Genomic DNA, 14,700 nt, shown 5'->3' with positions numbered 1-14,700 from the left:
TCCCACTGAGGCTGTGGCTGCTGCCCTCTCCTCCCCAAGCAGCTCCATTCCCCTGTCCAGAAATTATGTAGGATTGATACTCCAACCTCCTAGCTGAGTAAAAAATGTCCCTCAGACCAGTGACTGTTAATTAACTTCGGGGGGGGGGGGGTGGTTGGTGAAGCCAAATTTGTTGGTTCTGCCCACACTTCTTGTGTGAGGTTACAGAATCCCAGAATGGTTTGGGTTGGAAGGGACCTTCAAAGATCACCCAGTTCAACCCCCTGCCATGGGCAGGGACAACTTCCATTATCCCAGGTTTCTCCAAGCCCCATCCAACCTGGCCTTGGACACTTCCAGGGATGGGGCATCCACAGCTTCTCTGGGCAACTTGTGCCAGGGCCTCACCACCCTCACAGGGAAGAATTTCTTCCCAATATCCCATCTAACCCTGTCCTCTGTCGGTGGGAAGCCATTCCCCCTTGTTCTATCACTCCATGCCCTTGTCCAAAGTCCCTCTCCAGCTCTCACAACCCCTTTAGGCACTGGAAGGGGCTCTAAGGTCTCCCTGGAGCCTTCTCTTCTGCAGGCTGAACACCCCCAGCTCTCCCACCTTTCCCTCATGGCAGGGGGCTTCCAGCGCTCTGACCATTTCTGTGCCCACACTGTTTTGCATCCAGAGCCCAGGAAAGCTGAGACCAAACTCAGTTGGCTCTCGCTTTTCTCTTGCATCTCATTTTCCCCTCTTTCCCCCCTCTCCTTTTCCCCTCCCCTTCTTTTCCCGTGGCCTGGCTCCCCCGGGAGCCGTGTCCCGGCGGTGGGAGCGCGGGGGGGGGGGGCCCGCGGGGCAGCCGGGGGGCGGTGGGAGGCGATGCGGCGGGTGGGATTTTCCTCCCGCCTCTGCCCACTAGGCGGCTGCGTGCGGGAGCGCCCGGAGCGAGGAGCGGAGAACGGGGGAGAGCGAGGGGAAAAAAAAACAACAACAGAGAGCGAGAGGGAAAAAAAAAAAAAAGGAAGCTGCTGAAATTTAAGCAGAGGAGGGAGCGGCAGAGAGGCAGTCCCGGGGTCGCTCCTCGCGGCCGCAGCAGCCAACGGGGCTGCCGGCACCAGGCAGGGCGCCAGGCCGAGCCCGGGCACCCCCGGAGCGGGGCCGCCCCACGCGCTTCCCGGCGGCGCCAGGAGGAGCCGGCCCGGCCCGGCCCGGCCCGGTGAGTGTCCCCAGCACCGCGGACAGCTCCGCACTCCGGCTCCGGGATGCGCGTTCTGAGCTCTGCGCTCCGCGTTCCGGCTCCGCGCTTTGAGCTCCGCGCCCCGCGCCCCGCGATGCTGAGCTCCGCGTTCCGTCTCTGGGCTCCGCGTTCCGTCTCTGGGCTCCGCGTTCCGTCTCTGAGCTTCCCGTGCCGTCTCCGAGCTCCGCAGTTCCGCGCCCCGCATCCCGGCTCCGCGCCCCGCGCAGCTCTGCCCCGCGCCCCGCTCCCACGCTCATCCCATCCCCGCCACACCGCGCCCCGTGCTCTTTGCTCTGTGTGTGTGCCCCCTGTCCACCCTCGCTGCCGGGCAGGAGTTGGGCGCGGAGGGAAGAGGCGTTGGGAAGGGACCCGCGGATCCCCCGCCGCGGTGCGGCGTCTGCCCGGCCCGGCCGCGGGCGGCTGTGCGAGGGAGGGGGGGTGGGTTGGTTATTTTTTGAGGGGGGTGGTGGAGGCTGCTCGCACTTTCTGCAAGTTCCTTTTGTGGCTGTAATGAGGTTGAAGAAATTTGGCTCTTGGCACCTGCGTCATACGGAGACAGTTCGTGGAGGGAGGAGGCTCCTTGCTGCATCCTCGCAGGCAGCGCTGGGGGGGCTCATTCGCACCCTCTCCCCGTCAAGCCCAGACTCCCTCTCTCCTTTGCACCCCGCTCCCTCCCTTCTCCTGCCCACGACTCCCACTCCCCGCAGGGAACACCAGCATCCCCAACTCCGGGCGTCGGGAACAAGCCTGAGCATCCTTTCCCTCCCTCCCGCACCGGCTACCGCCTGCCCGTGGATGCTGCTGGCGGACGCGAAGCCCACCCAGGCTCTGCTGAGCCTTATCTCCGGCTTTCTACTTCAATTCACCAAAGTTTGAACGCGGTTTTTGCCTCCTCTCCTGCCTGCTCAAGCAGCGACGGTGCCCTTCTGTAGGAGAGCTGACCCCTGGAAGGGGCCGTCGGAGAGCTTTGGGCTGAAAGATGCTCCCCGAGCCTGCGCTGAGCTGCGACTTTTAAAGCCGGGGAGCGGAGCGCTCGCTTGGCGAGGTCACCGCTGATGGAGAGAGGTGGCCGAGCATCTGGAGGAAGGGACGGCGAGGGTGTGTCCGAGGAACACATTAATTAGGCGTGCTTCATTAGCGGTTACCTGTTATGGCTTCTGGCAGAATCCAGGTATCCGGAGAGGAGGAGAAGGCTGAGCCCAGCGGGGGGGGGGGGGGGGAGAGGCGAGGGGTTCGCGAGGGGCTGCGGAGCCCGGGGGGAAGAAGCATCCCTGTATCCTGCACTCCTGGCTGGAAATGGGGAGCACCTCGCCGCTGTAAGCTCCTGCCTGTGTATCGACCGGGCAGCTGAGACCAGACATCCCCTCCTGCGATGGCACTAGGGTCTCAAGGAAGGGTCAGATTTGGGGATTGCCTTCTGCTGGCTGCATCCCAGCTTCTCGCACCCCCGTGGGACACGTCTGCCGGCAGGGAAACTGCGGCGCGGGGAGCGGGCAGGAGGAGGAGGAGGCTGGACGGGCAGGCAGAGGGGTCAGAGATTTTCCTGCATCTTTTGTGGAGCGTGAGCCCGGCTCTTTATTTGACTCTCGGGTCTGTGTTCACAGTGATGGGGTACCGACCCCCGGGATGGGAGGCTCGGTGGGAGAGAGAGGCCACAGAGCACGACCAGCCCCTCCAGCCTGCCAGGAGGGGCAGGTCCTCCCCTCGGGGAGCAAGAAGTGGTGACTCCTCAGGAGCTGGGGCTTTTAGTGGGGCCACAGGGTAGAGCTGAGCCCCGGGGTGGTATGGGTCCATATGGAGATCCATACTGCCTGGACTGGAATAAACAGTGCTGGTTACTGGGGCTCATTGTGCTGGTGCTGGGAAGGGATTTGACTGTAAATTCTGGCAAACCAAGATGAAGAGAAGGTCTGGGTTTGGGCTGAGGTTAGGGTTTTCTCTGGGCTCAGCTCCTGGTGAGTGAGGTGGCTTTTCAGGCAGGGAAAGGCTGGGCTCCTCATGTCCATGAGGCTGTTTGTGGGGTACAAGGGTCTCAAGCCAGACCCCTGGAGAACCCTCTGCTCTGCCTTGCACCCCAAACCTGCTCAGAGGGACTCATCACGTGGCTTTGAGCATCAGAAAGGTGAGGCTGCAGGGATGGTTCATCACCGTGGGGCAGCAGCACCCATGGGGGGACACGTGGATCTCTTACTATTTCCCAGATTGTGATGCTCCAGGCTCCCCAGTCTCCCTAAACCAGCTCAAGAACTGTGTTCAGAAGCAGAAACAAATCTTGAAGGACCCCTTCTCTGACACAGCTTCAGCTCTGACTGCCAACAGCTTCATCCACAGCTCTTGGAGAGCATCAGGCACCCAAACCTGCTGGGCTGGGGTGGTGCAGGGTGTCTGTGGGGCTCCCAGCCCTGTCCCTGCTCCTGTTAATCTTGTCAGAGCCCGTAGCAAATGCAATAAATGCTGAGAAAAATGCTAATTAGCAAGTACAAGCATGCAGGGTGTAAAGTAGATGTTTAACCATATTATATAAACAAACATAAAGGAGCCATGAATTAGGCGGGGGAAGAAGTCGATTCATCGATGGAACTGCCCGGGCAGAAGAGATAAAGGCAGCGTGAGGCAGCTGAGGGACGGGGACACGACGTGGCTGGCGCCTGTAATCCTCGCTCCTTTTAATTGTGCCTGTAATGAGAAACAAAACCTCAGTGTCGTTAGATGCTGCTTCCATCCCTAAGGTGGTCCCAGCCAGGGCAGCAGCATCCTACAGCCAGGGTCAAAATCCCAGCAAGGGTAAAGCCTGGGACTGCTTGGATCCTCCCAGCTCTTGAGTACTGCTTTATAAGCCCAGTTTGCTGGCTGGAGTTACTGGGAGGTGGCTGCTAAATTTGATGGCATTAAGTGCTTAAAGCTCAGGACCTGTTCAACAGCATGGTTAGTTCCTGGTCTTCCATAACCCACCTGGTCTTCCATAACCCACCCTCACTGCGAGAGAAATAAGGAAATCAGAGAGGATAGGGATAGGAAATTAAAAAATAAAATAGAAAACATGGGTCAGGTTTGGCAGGTGCCTATCTCTTGGTCTGGAAGGGATTTTACCCTCAGCACTGTCTCACATCTCACAATGCAGGTCCAGCCTCCTTTACTGAAGTGCCTGAAATGAATCCTGGGATGTCCAGCACCATTTCAGCTGACCTTTAGCTAAAGATTTTTCCCATGGGCTGCCTCTGCTCCCACAGCCCCAAGGGGAGCTGCCTCAGCTGGGTTCCATGGGGGTTGAAAGGGCCTCCCCCCTCCATCTCTCCACTATCTCCTGGGCAAAGGAGGGAGTCAGAGTGTGGGTGAGTGAGCCCCTTCCCACTAGAGCAGCAGCATCCCTGTGCTGATTAACTGATAATAGTATTCCCTGAAACAGCCCCAAAGTTTGCAGTAGTTGGACTGATCCAGCCCAGGGATGGGCAGCTGGAGCTGGCAGCTGGCCTGTTGAGACATCCCATTCCCAGTCACCACTTGGCCTCCGTATCTGCTTAGGGAGTTTTCCAAGTGAATCAATATTCAAAGGAACATCCTTCCTTGCCAAAATCCCAGCACCAAGCCTCCCATCCACAGGCTGCCATGGGGAGCTGGGAGCCCCTCTCCTCCTGCACCTTCCTATTTCCCCCAGCTTGTCGTCTTCATCTCGGAGCTTGATTTTATTTTCCCTTTATAATTACCCATCACAATTTCTCCCTGCAGCTCCTTGATGAGTCCCAGGTAATCGTTTGGTTCTTCTTTTTTTTTTTTTCCCACCCCCTCTGTTTTCCTTGATGCTTTGCAATGTCAAAGCCTGGTATTTCCATAATTTCCTCCTAGTAAAACATCTGCAGGGCAGGAGCCCTGGCAAGGAGCAGGCAGTGAAGCCGGCAGCTGCCTTGCCTGTCTCCCAGCTTCTACCAGCTGCCTTCAGCTTTTAACAATCCACCACAGCTTATTACATCCTGCTGGCATGTAAGCATCCGAGATGGCAGAGTTTTGGAAAAGATGGGGCAGGTGGAGGTGTCACGGCTGTGGGATGTCACACGTCCCCTCTCCTCCTCCCCAGGGGTCTGGGGTTTGGTACCCCATGGCTGGTTGCTGCCAGATTTGCTGGTGGGGTATAAATCCCAGGGACACTGAATTCTCTGCCCCCACTCCCTGGGGTGTCTGGGGGCTAGGAAGAGGCCTGGGTCCCCCCAGGACCCCCAGCAAAAGGACAGCAGAGGTGGTATGGGCTCGCTGAAGTCTCTGTCTCCAAGAGGTCTGGTGAACAGAGACCTTCACCTGAACATTTTTCTTTTGAGTTGTTTTTGGGGGCAGCTTGACCCGGGACATTCTAGAAGCCACCCCAGCTACCATCTCCCACCCCTCTCTCCTCCCCTCTAGGACCTTTTTCCTAAATAAAGGGAGTTTTGGAAGGCATTTCTGCTCACCACCTCTTTCCCCAGGGTGGGCAGAGCCCCAGCACTTGTCCTCCCCAGCAAGTCACCACACAATGCTAGTAGCCTCCTACTAGCATGTCGTGAAAATGAAGTGCTTCTAGCTTCCATAAGTGTAGGAATGTCCTTTGGTAATGGCTGTTCTCCAGGAGGGAGGTCTGGTGGAGGTGAGGGGTTGTGTCTCTCCTTCTCCTCCACTCCTGAGAAGCATCACAGGAGGGAGAAATTATTTCAGCTCTCTGTCCTTCATCCTCAGGGCAGTTCCCTCCTCTTTATCTCACTCATTGGGGAAGAAGATCCCACCTAAGATCATGGAAGGCTGCAGGCTGGGGAGAGGGTTGGAGAGGTGCCTGGGGACCAGAGATGCTCCAGTGGGTGCTGGCTCTGCCTCAGAAGTGCAAATATCCTCCCCAGAGGAAGGAAAACAGCCTTGCCCTGCCTGCCTGGCACCATGGGAAATGTGGCAATGTCCCAGGGGAAAGCTGCTCCGTTTGCATTAGCTGGAGCACATGGTTGGCTGGTGTAATTACTCTTCCTTGGCCTGACTGCCTGGGATTTGAAAATTGATTGCTGAGTCGATACCGATGCATTTGGGCCACGCTGGGCTGCCAGAGGCAGGAGGCAGGCGCTGGGGGACGGCTGCCCCCACCAACAGCCAGCATGGGAAAGGCTGGGCTTTGGCTTTCCGGCTCATGGCAAGCAGGGAAAGTGACCCCTGAGCTCTGCCTGCACCAAGCCCTGCCAGCATCGCGCTGGAGCCGCGTGGTGGGTGCAGGATGGATGAGCTGCAGGAGGAGCAAAGCCTGAGTCACACAGCCCCTCGTGGTGTCCACCCTTGGAGCTCAAAGCCCTCCATTGTGCTCCTAGGTCATCATCTCCAAAAGGAAAATGTTTCCTGGATAAGCTCTTGAGCAGTTTCTCTAACGGCTTCCTTCTTTTTGGCTGAAATCACGTTAGTCAGCAGAAATCGCTGAAAATGAGGATTCCTAAAGTGCATTGTTTGGTTTCCATATTTTTTGGGGTGGATGAGTCCTCTAATCCCTACGAGGTTTTGCAGCCTTGCCTGGCTGAGCACCAGAGAAGGGAATAACTCCTGTTGATGGAGCACATCCATGTCCCTGCTAAATAACATGGGGACAAGCAGGGAGCTCCACCGGAGGCGATTTCGGCCGCTCCCACTGCAGACGGCTCAGCTTCCCCATGGAGAGAGTGCAGCTGGTAATTAAAACACAGATTGATTTGCTTCGATCTGGGCCTTATCCCTTGGGGAAACGAGGGGCTCCCCAAGGGGACACGCTTGCACTAACGGGACATGATGTTTGTTGTGGGGGATCAGTGCCCTGCCTGGTCCTGCCTGGCTCTGCCTGTCCCTGCCCGTAGCCAGGGCCCCTCATGTCATGCCTATGTTGCTTCTTCTTGCACAGAGACTTAAAAGAAAATCCCTCTGCAAAGCATCAGCATTAAAGTTGTCTTTAATTACACAGTTAATTTATTATGTAGCAGTGGTAACAATGTAAAGCAGGCAAACGGCTGGGAGATAGCACGCCGAGAATTGCTTCATTTGGTAAATAATTTCAACTTAAGTAATTATTTCCTGCAAGGGGGACGATGCGGGAGCACCCCGGGGACTCTTCTGGCCGCGGGAGGGATGAACTGGTCGTGTAATTCCTCATTAATTACTCCACGCTGTCACTTCCTCTTCCCCACACCTGCCTGACGTGCACCCTGGGATGAGCGATGGGGTTCCGGGGGGTGCTCATGGATGCTGCTGGATCCAGCCTGGCAGCATTCCTGGGCAGCGGGTTGGTTGGTTTTCCTTCGGGTCGTTTCGGGGTTTTTAATCTCCCCGATTTTAACCCACCTGCTTGTCATATTATTAAGGCAGCATCCCCTTTCGCTGGCCTTGCTTCATGAGCCCTAATTGCAGCGGGACACCGATTAATGTGCAGGACTCTCCCCTGCCGGGTGAGTGGCGCTGGGCAACGGCTGAGCTGGAAGCGGGCGGTGCTCCAGCATCCCTGGAACCCGGCGCTCACGGCACTGCCGCCTGCATCCCAAGGTCCTCCAGCTGCCCAGTTTTCAGTAGAAAACATGGTTTAGACAGAGTTGCTTCATTTCTGCTTTCCCCCCTTGCCCTCCTCTCCAGCTCATCCTGCCTCCCCTCCTCCCCCGGCTCCGTCCCTGTCTCCCCCATCCCTCTTCGGCTTCGGCCACACGCTCTTCCCCACTCTGACCTTTTGTTTCCCCCTGGGGCTTCATTTAAAGGCGCTATTGATGCCCTCAGGCGCTAATATGAAGAGAGTCTCTCTCCGTCTGCCCGCCGCAGATGGGGACCTCGGCTCAATCCACGTCCTGTTCTCCACCGGGGAATAACAATGAACTCGGGCGCCACAGAGAGACGGAGAAAGAGCCGCTCTGTGCTCTGGGAGACAGCCCTGTCCCCAGGGCCAAAATAACTCCACTTGTTTTATTTATCAACTCCGGGGGGACGGGGAGTGAGTGGCATACAGATGTTGGCACAGCTGGCTCTGCCAGCCTGACGTGCCTGGGACCAGTCCCACAGCGGGGTCCTGTGTGGAGTGGGGGGATGCTCTGCAGTGTTGGGGTCACAGCATCTCATTCAGAGCTGGAAAAACCCCTGGAGAGTGTTTTAAAACAAAACCAAGATTTGGGCTGTGGGCATCCCTACAGCTGAGCCTCAAGGAACCTCCAGCTGCCAGTGTCCAACACGCCATGAATTTCTACCCTCCCCTGGGCTGGTACCCCTGTGAAGCTCAAATGGATCCTGGGACAACTTAGCATTTACTCAGCAGCTCCAGAGCTTGCAACAGGGAAGGAAAGTCCTCCCTCATCGTTTGTGCACACACACAAAATGAAATGAAGGGTGATATCAGCTGAGCTCATTTTTCCCCATCCCCTGCTCCCTCCCCTGCTCCCTTCCAGCATGCACTCAGGCTCCCTCCCTCCTGCTCCTCACTCCCTGCGCTCCCACGAGTGAATTGGATTAGTCACCTTCTTAATTAACTGTGCCGGTGTGAGCTCTATTAGGTATTAAATGTTTGTCACAATCCAATTTAAAAAATCCATCCCAGCAGGGCAGGGTTTGGGAGGCACTGGAGGGGTTGCAGCTCTCACACCGGAGACTGGGAGGCATGAAGCCAAGCAGGATTGAGGGGGCTGGTGGGGTGTAACCTCTCCACCTCCCCTCCATGCAATTCCTGCAACTCCTGGATACCCCAGAGGCTTGTTTTGCCTTTGGGAAAGGTCATCCTCGCTCTCTCAGCAAGGAAGGGGTAAACACAAAGCTGACACCCCAAGGAGAGGCAGGGGTGTCCCCATGTCAGCCCCAAGCACCCCCTGAGCCAATGTGGGTTGAAAATAAGGATGGAGCTGGGTGAAAATCCATGATGGACCTGTGGTATTCAGGCTCTGGCCAGCAACAGGATGCTTGTAAGCACCAGTAAGGCTGAGTTGGGTGAAGCCAGCCTTTTTGGGGGGTTAAGGGCTGCGTTGCTGATGTGCAGGCTGGATGCTGTCAGGAGGGAGATGCCATCAGCATCCTCAGCAGCAAAGGCAGCGCTGGTTTTGAATGAATGCCCACAGCACTGGGGATGAATGAGGTTTAGCTTCTGCTTTAAAACCAACCCAGCCCCTGAGGATGGGCCTGCAGCATCTTCCTGCAGACCTCCCATGGCCCCACTCTGGGCCAGTGCCCCACCAGAGATGCCCCAGGCTCCCCACCCCATTGGATGCCTTCATCACCCTGAGGTGATGAGGGTCTTTTATCTCTTCCTCTGTCTTCTAGACTGTTTCTGATCTGTAACAAACTTTCACCTCTCGTCTTAGTTCCCTTAACAGCCTCTGCAGAATGAGTTTATTAAAGCCTGGCGGAAACTCTGAATTCATTACGGCTCCTTATGCTCGGTCACACAGCGCTCTACTGGCTCCCTTGGGTCAGGGCTCTGGTAGTTTATAAGGGCCCTACGGAGCACTTGGGCTTGTTTCTTCCTAGCCCAGATTATTATTTATCATTTTTATGTCTTTGTTAATTATGTATCATTAATTATTTATTATTGTAATTGAATTTGTTTTTTCCCCACGCCAAATGGCAAGGCTCACCGGGCAGGGATGCTTCCCAGCATCACTCTGTCTGTGTTTTGCCATAGAGGAGGTGAACCACCGACTGGATGGGTGGGCAAAGCATCATTTTTGCACAGTAAATTACATATATTTCAGCATTTTTAGTCCAAAAAAAACCTTCTTGAGTGAACCCTGCAAGTGCCTGGGAGGTCTCAGTGTGTATCCACCTACCCTGATGCGTTCCAGGAGGGGATACCACGGTGGGGGAGCATCTTGTTTGTGGCAGTGGCAAAAAAGCTTAATCCCTTCAAATTTCTCTTTATATCGACTGTGGCTTTGCAGTGAAATCACTCACTGCAGCGACACAGGAGCTTCCCCATGGCAGGTGCTTTAGTGGCCTGCGGGACTCCAGCCATCACACAGCACCACCTCACCTGCTGGCCCCATCCACGGGGCTCTGGCAGCCTCCAAGCACCCTGGACTTCCAGCCTGAAATGGCAATTCTTGGACAGGCCCAGGGAGCAGAAGCAGGATGCAATGGATCCCAATTGCAAGTGCACTGGGGCACTTGCCTGGGGAAGCAGCTGGAGGGAGATTGTCACCCATGGATGCAGCATGGAAAAGGACAGGTGGATTTATAGGTGCCTTATGCCGCGTATCTGCTTCAGGTGTCACATCTTACATCCAGGAGCAGTTTTGTGCTGTCTCCACCCTGAGAGAGTCCCCAGAAAACATTCTCCTCACCAGGATGGAGGGCTGTGGTAAGGAATAAGAGGGATTTTGGAGATGCTATTGATTTTTAGAGCAAAGAATCCACTGCTCTGTAGGATTTTTTCTTTCCAGCAATCAATGGAAATGTGTTTATCAGGAAACTGTGTTTGACCCGGACAAGCGTTTTACTGATGTAAACAAAGCTGGGGAGAGGGACAGGGGAGGGGGGGCCAGGGGGAGAACAGATAAGGAGGGTTGGGAGAGGAGAGACAGACATGGAAAGAACCAGGAGCAGATGAAAGGGGGTGAGATACGGAGGGGTCCTGCCCTCTCTGTTGAAGAAGGAATAGGGGCACGCACCCACCCTGAGCTTTGCAGAGCCCCTCGTTAGTGGTGCACAGGGGCTGCCAGGCACTGATGGACAGGGGGACATCACTGCCTGTCCTGCTGGGATGTCTCCAGGTGGGCAGGGGGACATCACTGCCTGCCCCAGTGTCATGTCTCCAGCCCATCCAGGCAACTCCTCAGGGAGCAGAAAGTTGGTTTCCTTAAATCAGCAGGAGTGCAGGGAGGGGAAGGAGCGAGGAGGGCAGGTTTCCATGGAAATGGGAGCTGGCAGGAGAGGTGGCAAAGGCAGAACAGGCAGCGTGAGCCCTGGCAGGGGTGATGCTCTGCCCTGCCCCTCATTCCCGAAGGAGGGCTTCTCCCTGCAGTTTTAGGGTATTAACTGGAGCAGAAATTACTCTCTCCATGATGGAGACGTGCTTCTCCCTGATGCTTTGATAACAGATCTTTTCTTCTTCCTCCGTAGCATCATTTATGCTATAAGATCCTCAGGAATGACAAGAAGCAAATGCCCAGCCTCAGAATGTTGGGTTGGGAATGAGAGTAGGCAGCAGGTTTGGAAAAAAAGAGCAGTTTCAAATGTCAGGGGAATTGGTGTGATGAGGATGTGGTTAGCACAGGGCAGCCAGGCCAGCAGGTTAATGTGCCTACCCTTTGCAGAATGAACCAGGGGACATTTAATGACTCTAAATAGCGAGGGCTTGGGTTTTACATCTGGTCTTAAAACTGCCTGTTAAATCCCAGGTGATCTCTCACTTATCTGTCTCTCAGCCTCAGTCCATGTTTCAGCTCCCAGGTAGGAGCAGTTCTGTCTTTCAGTCCTGCCCTTGCACATCTCCTTTGTATCACAGCTTATCTAGAGGAGAAATCCTCATACGGGACCCCACAAGGGCAGAGCAAGATCCAGCTGGGAAAAACTGATTTCTAACATCGCCCAGGCCTGGTGCATGTGGGTCCTGTGCAAGCAGCAGGATGAGGATTGTGATGAGCATCACTCGGGATCTGGGAGAGGACCTCTTCTCCTCTGCCCCAGGCTGGGTAAAGCAGAGCAGAGATGGAGCTGGTTGTGCCACAGAGAAGAATAAGGCATTATCCCGGGTTTCCATGGGAGGATGGAGGAGGGGACGTGTGCGCCGTCGCTGCATCCCGCACGTCTGTGTGGTGCCACTGGCAGGATCACTCACACCCAGGTCCTGTGCAGCCTGGGTTCAGGGGGAATTGAGGAGACAGTTCAGCAGCCCATGGATGAGGATCCTTGCATTTGCAAACCCTGGCCCAGCACCAGGGACATGCTCTTCTCCCTCATTCATTGGGATTTGAGGCAGGGTGGTGATGCCACCACCATGTGCAGTCAGGGACCATGTTGCAGAGCAGAGGAGAACCTGCCCTCCTTCCCCAGAGATGGTCCTCACCCCACAGCGCTGATTTGAAGCCACCCAGTCTTGTGTGAACCTCCAAGAGTCACCATCCCAGGGAAGGATCCCACCCACACCACCAGTGTGGTAGAAGGGACCCCCTGAACCACGCACAGATGGTGCTGGCACACACCCCTCTCCTGTGCTGTGGCAAACAGCCCATGGCAGCCTGGCCCTGATGGCCTTTGAACAAGCCACTGCTTGACATGAGGCCGCTGAGCACAGTGGGTTGGCACCAGAGGGGTTTATTTCCAAGCCTCCAGGAGTTTGGGTTCCACTGTGCCCAGTGCAGACAGACCTCTCCTTGAATTCAGGCACGTAGTCCACTCTATCCAGCCAGTGGGGCAGTTCTCTCTCGGTTAGGACAAGGAGGGAGGGACCCTAAATTGGCTCCTGGAGGCAGAGAGAGCTTGGGCATGCAGCACATCCCTCTACTTGTGTCTGGGCTGCTCCTGCTGTTGCCAGGGAAGATGTGTGCATGGGACCTGCGGAGATGGCACGGAGGAGCAGATGAGATTCGCTCCAGCATGGGCTCCCTTCCTCCTAAAATAAGTGTATTTGGGGAATGCCTTGCTGCAGAAACCAGTGGGATTCATCATTACCTGCTCAGTACCAATGCTGGGGTCATATTAAACAGGACACCAAGGGAATTAGAACAGATTTAAATCTCCAGGGTACCAATTGGTCCACTAGCCAATGCCAAGCTGGAGATGCTTTCTTCAGACTTCTTTTCCATTTTGAGTACTTTTTGCACATGAACCTCCACACCTGTCTGCCCAAAATGGGGAAAAATCTCAGATTTCTTTCCAGGGAAAGGCTGCGTGCCACACAGCTTTTCTGTGTGCCCAGCCCCAGCAGCATTCCACCCACAGCCATAAACCACCCTCCCGGAGGGAATCTGCCTTCCTGACCCCAGGCAATTAGTATTTGCCTCTCACCCCGATGCGCTGGGGTCTTTTATCCCCTCTAAGCTTTTATCCTCTCTTGTTATCCCCTTTGGTGTCTAATCCTCCCTCAAATCCCACTAAGCCACTGACGTGGCTGTGCCCAGACTCTGTCAGCCATCCAGGGATAAGTCCTGCATCTGAGGGTGGGATGTCTGGGATGCTGTGGACTCTAACAGAGCAGGCTCAGGAGGGAACACCAGCCATCGTTATTAAGCTAAAAATCAAATTGGGGTGAAAAAACCAGCCTTTTGGGGGTATTTCCTCCCAAATCCTGAAGACAGCTACAGCAACTCATTCCTCATCACTTGACCTTGATTAAAGCCTTCACTCCAAATGAGATCAGAGGCATCAGTGCAGTTCAGTGCTGGCTTGGGCTCCATTCTGAGCTGGGGGGCTCCCTAGGGCTCGGTGGGTGATGGGACAAGCGACACCCCAAGGGGTCTTCTGGCCTTGCAGAGGGCAAAGCTCTGGGCCCTTTGCTCTCCCCAGGAGCTGTGGCTGCCCCAGCCCTGGGTTCAGCCTGGCAGAGGCACTGCAAACTGCTTGTGGGTACCACCCTTCTCTTCCTTTCCTTTTTTCCTCCTGGTCACTTGGAAATAAATGTTTTAATGCAAAGAAGGGGGGAAACAACACAAAATCTTCCATTTATGATGTATTTATGGTGTATTTGATATCAAAAATGCCCCATGGTGTCCCACGCCCACGACTACAAGTGCCACCCTGCTGCATCACCGGCCAGCAGCGTTCACCCCTCCTTATTTGGCAATTACCCACTAATTACTGTATTCGCATTCCCCAGCCTTCCTCCCTGCAGCCCGAAGCCTCAGCCCTGTTAGGGGCAACTCGCGATTATGCCTAATGATGGTGATGCAGCTGAATGCCAAAATCCCCATTTCCCTGTAATTTGCACCGCGGAAGAGCTAAAGCCACCCTGACTTTGTGACTGTAGGGCTTGTTACTCGCTAATTATCCTCTGGACTCACCGGGATGACAGGAGAGAGGGGAGACGTCCTCCGGGATGGCCACGGGAGACACAGAGCTGTGCTGGCCCCAAGGCAGCTCAGTGGGATTTTCCCATCCCGGGTGGAGTGTGCAGGCAGGGGACAGGCAGCATTTGCCACCAGAAGCACCCCAGTGTGGCTGAGACCTTCCAGACTCATTTCACCTCACGAGGGCGCCCTGATTGTGTGGGTGCACCTCGGAGCCCCCCCAGCCAGGAAGGAGAAATTCCAAAGTGAAGAATTTAATTTAAGGTCTATTTAAGGAATTCCTTATTCAGTTTATTCCTCATCCTGCTTAGGGAAGCTGAAGCACAGGCACTGAGCCAGGGGCTTTGGCTGCAGGGATGTGCCACTGTCACCATTCCAGGGCAAGGCAGGAATGGGATGCATCCCACCTTCCCTGTCCAGGAGTGGGAGGCTGCCCTCAGGCTGCTGCCTCATCCCCATCCTGCGAGGAACCAGGTGCCCAGCAGTCATTCCTCCATGATGCAGGATTTGGAGAAACATCCTTCAGGGACCTTGCCGGAGCTGGGCAGGCAGTGACACTC

The 14,700-nt window shown here is 55.5% G+C and overlaps 1 protein-coding gene across 2 annotated transcripts in view; it reads left to right on the top strand.

Annotated features, from left to right (window-relative positions):
* The first annotated feature begins 996 nt into the window (after positions 1-996).
* Positions 997-14,700, top strand: part of TNR (tenascin R) — a 73,751-nt gene continuing 60,047 nt past the window's right edge. Inside the window, exon 1 of one of the 2 annotated variants that reach the window (XM_064664137.1) lies at positions 997-1,187. The gene's annotated coding sequence lies outside the window, so the exon portion shown is untranslated. The remainder of the gene's footprint in view (positions 1,188-14,700) is intronic. The other variant, XM_064664138.1, reaches the window with a different exon arrangement.

Source organism: Pseudopipra pipra, chromosome 9 (genome assembly GCF_036250125.1).
Source record: "Pseudopipra pipra isolate bDixPip1 chromosome 9, bDixPip1.hap1, whole genome shotgun sequence".
NCBI classification, from domain to species: Eukaryota; Metazoa; Chordata; class Aves; order Passeriformes; family Pipridae; genus Pseudopipra; species Pseudopipra pipra.
The sequence above is the reverse complement of the archived record's forward strand: the minus strand, read 5'-3'. Positions and strand labels throughout refer to the sequence as shown.